The following is a 5000-nucleotide window of genomic DNA, read 5'->3' as shown; positions in this document are numbered from 1 at the left end:
CGCACGACTCAGCTAGCGTCAGTGCTAAAAGCTCAGAGGGAAAGCTAGATGCTACGCTACGCTAGCCCACCCGCCCGCTCGCCACACATGCCTAGTGGCACTCCAATAAGAATACATGCGTGGAAAAAAGGGAGTGATGCCATCTTTTACACACACACACACACACACACACACACACACACACACACATGCGTACACACACACACACACACACACACACACACACACACACACACACACACACACACACACACACACACACAGGGGAGAGTAGGGAAGATGGGAAGGGGAAGATTTTGCAATGTGTGGAATGTGTGTAAAGGTTGCCCTGCTAAAAATAAACCTGGATTGTCATGTTCTATATCGGCAGTGAGGATCAAATCCACAAAGCTTTTAGAATGACTAGCATAGTGTGTGTGTGTGTGTGTGTGTGTGTGTGTATGTGTGTTTGTGTGTGTGTGTGTGTGTGTGTATGTGTGTGTGTGTGTGTATGTTTGTCTGGTACATGGTCCACTCACTCATGCATGCAGCAGTGTTTGTGTGATGTCTACAGCTGTGTGTGTGTGTGTGTGTGTGCGCGTGTGCGTGTGCATGTGCGTGCGCAGTGCTGAGCTAGCTGAGCTCCTGCAAGATTTAAACACCTCCATTCTGACCTCCATCTCTCTCTCTCTCCATCTCTCTCTCTTTCTACTCTCTCTCTCTCTCTCTCCATCTCTCTCTCTCTCTCTCTCTCTCCATATCTCTCTCTCTCTCTCTGTCTCTCCCCGCATGCTCCTGTAGTCTCCTCTGCCTCTCATGTGTGTGTTTTGGGGAGCGTGAGTGGCCATGTGCGTGAGAGAGCCATGCACTTGAGAGTGCCAGCTTTGTACAGGCGTATTCATGAAAGCAAAAGTTTGTGTGCATTAGTGTGCACGCACTTACAACATGTGTACTTAGTTGCCGGTCAAAGACTGCTCAACAACACTCCCCCCTTTCCCTTTCTCAAATTCAAATTCAAAATGCTTTATTGCCATGACAAATAACTGTCCTTTTTTCTCTTTATCATCTTTCTCTCATTCTATTTACATTTTTTCATTTTCATTCCATCTCTCCTGCTCTCCCCCCCCATTTTTTCTCTCTATCATCTTCCCTCTCTCTCCCTCTCCCTCTCTCTCCCTCTCTCTCTCTCTCTCTCTCTCTCTCTCTCTAACATTCCCTCTCTCAGTGACTGCTCCCTCTCGGTCACAGTCGTGTAAACAAAGTGCTTACCGGCTTACCGGCACTTTGAAAGACTTTCATCAGCGGGCCAATCATTTCCCCCCCAATGAAAGATGATCAGTGGGCCGTCGCACAAAGAGCCCATTCACTACACTGCACTGCCACTCAACATAAATATGTCTTATCTGTGTCTATGTATGAGAGAAAAGGGAGTGCGTGTTAGAGGTCTGCACTCCCGCGGTAGACCCGCGGGTCCCGACTCAAAAGAGTGCGGCGCGGGACAACTTTTGAAAGCTCTTTGCGGGAGCGGGCGGGATGAGAGAGGTGCGTTCGCGGGTGCGGGACAAACCGATGATACACTGCACTCCCGCAAATGAAATATGTGCATAAAATTAAATATGGAAATGATTAAAGTAGTGTTCATAACTATAGTTCAGCTGGATGTTCTGTTAGGCAGCATTAAAAAACGGGGTTTCAGCATAACTGATGGATAGCAGGCCTATAGCCTATATTGTCGTTTACGTGGGTTCAATTTGTTCCTGCTGCTCATTGTCAAAACTCGAAATCGAAAGCATGACAGAGGAAGAGGGCAGACTAGGCCTAGGCCTACTTCAGTTGTTAGCCTACATTCAGAACCAAGAAACTGACATCTGGAGTCTTTCTCAGGTGTGTGTGCTCCTTTCGTGAGACAGAAAGAAAAGCTGAATAGGCTATCCCTCCTGCATGCGGGCTTTAGCGGGCGGGAGCAGGACTAAAAATGACACATTAATGCGGGAGCGGGACTAAAAATGACACATTAATGCGGGAGCGGGACAGAATATTGCGGGAGCGGGCGGGCGCGGGACTGGAAAATCAGTCCCGCGCAGACCTCTAGTGCGTGTGTGTGTGTGTGTGTGTGTGTGTGTGTGTGTGTTTCTGGGTGCATGTGTGGATAGGTGTGCATGCATGCGTGTGTGTGTGTGTGTTTTTGGGCGCATGTTTGGATAGGTGTGCATGCATGCGTGTGTGTATGTGTGTGTATGTGTGTGTGTGTGTGTGAGCATTTGTTTGTGTGTGTTTACACAATGGTTCTCACTGTTTTTTCATGAGGCCCGTGTACCTCCGTGAGCAAACACGAAAGTGAGAATAGCACGAGAGATTGAAAGAGAGATGGAGAGAGAGAGAGAGAGAGAGACAGTCCTAATGACAGAGAGAGATGAAGAAGAGAGAGAAAAAGAGAGAAAGAGACCGTCAGGGACTGTTCATTATGCGAGCGTGACCGAGCGACAGATCACCCTGTTGATCGCCATATGCTAATGACCCTCGGCAGTGTGACCTGTAGCTCTTCCATCTCTCCCTCATCCCTCTCTCTCTCTCTCTCTCTCTCTTTCTTACCCCTACTCCCTCACCCCCTCTCTCTCGTCCTCCTCTCTCTCTACCCATCACCCTCTCTCTCCCTCTCTCTATCATTTCTTCCCTCCTTCCCTCCTCACCCTCTCTCTATCCATAACTCTCTCTCTCTCTCCCCCTCTCTCTCTCTCTATCCATAACCCTCTCTCTCTCCCTCTCTCTCTCTCTCTCTTCCTAATCCCTGTGTGGTAGAGCCGCTTCCCTTCATCTGATTGTCCACTCTGCGCGTCCCTCTGGAGCCTGCTGAGTCATGGCGCACACAGGCACATGAACAGGAACAGGAATGAGGAGAGTGAATGAAGCTGCAGGGGGCCTGAATGGGCTCGCCAGCACTGGGAAATCAGCAAGGATCCATTCTCATAACCTTTTGAATTTGCCATGATGGTGGTGGTGTTTGTGTGTGTCTGTGTGTGTCTGTGTCTGTGTGTGTGTGTGTGTGTGTGTGTGTGTGTGTGTGTGTCTGTGTGTCTGTGTGTCTGTGTGCGTATGTGTCTGTGTGTCTGTGTGCGTGTGTGCGTGTGTGCGTGTGTGCGTGGTGGGGTTGGGGTTGGTGGAGCTGAAAGATGAGGGTGAATGAGCAGACTGCTGATGTCCAACAGAGGGGAGAAGGAGAAGACGAAGACGACAGGACACATGCAGAGGGTGTATCAAAAAGAGAGAGAAGCAAGGAACAAGAGAGGGGGATTAGAGAGAAGGAGAGAACGAGTAAAGAAGGACTGCAGTGCAAGAGGAGGACAGAGAAAGGGAGAGCAGACAGAGGCGATGAGGGGAAAATGGAGCAGGGGCAGTTAGCATACTTGAGCTGTGGGTATGGACTGTGGCTATGGTGTGTGTGTGTGTGTGTGTGTGTGTGTGTGTGTGTGTGTGTGTGTGTGTGTGTCTGCAGACTCAGGTTCATGGGGCCCGGCAGATTAAATTACCCAACGGAGTCCTAATCTACTGAAGGAGGATGAGACGCTTCCTCTGAGAGATAAAGAGAGGGAGGGAGAGAGAGAGGGAGAGAAGAAGGGAGAGAGGAAAGGAGAGCAGGAGGGAGAGAAGAAGGGAGAGAGGGAGGAAGAGAGGGAGGGAGAGAGGGCAGGGATCCGGTAAGCAGGAGTAGAGAGGGGTAGAAAAAGGAAGAGGGGAAAAAAGAGAGAAAGACAAGAAAAAAAGAGGGAAGAGAAATAAAAGAGAGAGAGAAAGTGAGGAGGAGGAAAAAGATCAATCAAAAACACACTGAACAAGGGGAAGAAGATGGGAGAAAGAGAAGGAGAAATAGAGGGAGGGATGGAGGACAGAGGAGTGCAGAGAGAGGAGATCAGAGTCTCAGAGGAGATCAGCTCTTCAGTGTCTGACCGCAGAGGAATGGCTCTCACCACTACACACACTACACTCTCACTCAGGCCTCATAACACTCACAGAAATGAGACAACTGTGTGTGTGTGTGTGTGTGTGTGTGTGTGTGTGTGTCTGTCTGTGTGTGTGTCTGTCTGTGTGTGTGTCTGTCTGTGTGTGTGTTTGTATGTATGAGAAAGAGTATGAGTTTGTGGAGGGAAAGTGTGTCTTAGCATGACATGTGTGACACAATGTGAGTTAGATCACATGATTCACATCACTCAAAAACGCATGAAAGAACACAGGCTTTGAGTCAGTGAGTCAGTGAATTAGTGAATCAGTGAATCAGTTCAGGCGAGTCGCTCAGAAGCATCCATTAATCCATTATTATTAACAGTGTTGGCACGTCGCACCCTTCACTTTGAAGAGATTCCTGAAGAAACGCGTGCCCTTGACTCAAGTACTGATTCAATAGACATGAGGAGTCTAATGAGGAGAATCACAGCGGCAACACACAATGATCCTCTTACTCTTTCTAATGATCTAAATCTACCCAACTTGTTCACCTCGAAGACCTTAGCACTTTTATGCTATAGCCTCGAGGTGTCATGGGTCAGCCGAGGGGACCGACCCTGCGCAAAAAAACCACTTGTCTTGCGCTTCCTAATGGGATCTGACCTGAAGGGATCCAGCAGGACCTCTGACAAAGTCTGAGGGGGGGGTCGTCACCTCAGAAGGGTGCTCTAAAGGGCACTGGGGGGTCAGGCCGACTGGACAGCATCGTCCACTCTGCTCTGGCATTAACCCAACCCTCTGTGTGCCCGAGCATATGCTCTCCGTCATAAACATAAGTAGCTTTTCAGTTGCGCTTGCTTTTGGTGCCAAGAGTCTTAGGCTTGGCAATATGAAACAATTGGGTCATTAGTTCACATGGAGTGCCTGGGTTGCATCCCAGAGTTTTGAATGCAGGAAGAATCCCTATAGCTTTTGGATAATCCGGAGTCAAATATGTGTCAAATTTATGAGCTCTGAAAAGCACTTCTGCAGAGTGGTGTGGCCTGGAAACAGCTCTTTCTCCATCCTCATGGAAAATTCCA

General features: G+C 48.9%; 1 protein-coding gene across 33 annotated transcripts in view; it reads right to left on the bottom strand.

The window, feature by feature from the left end:
- The window catches only part of ablim1b (actin binding LIM protein 1b), a 106394-nt gene that overhangs the window by 41163 nt on the left and 60231 nt on the right, over nucleotides 1–5000 (bottom strand). The window lies entirely within an intron of this gene.

The sequence above is a fragment of the Alosa sapidissima genome, chromosome 24 (assembly GCF_018492685.1).
Source record: "Alosa sapidissima isolate fAloSap1 chromosome 24, fAloSap1.pri, whole genome shotgun sequence".
Classification (NCBI taxonomy): Eukaryota; Metazoa; Chordata; class Actinopteri; order Clupeiformes; family Clupeidae; genus Alosa; species Alosa sapidissima.
The sequence above is the reverse complement of the archived record's forward strand: the minus strand, read 5'-3'. Positions and strand labels throughout refer to the sequence as shown.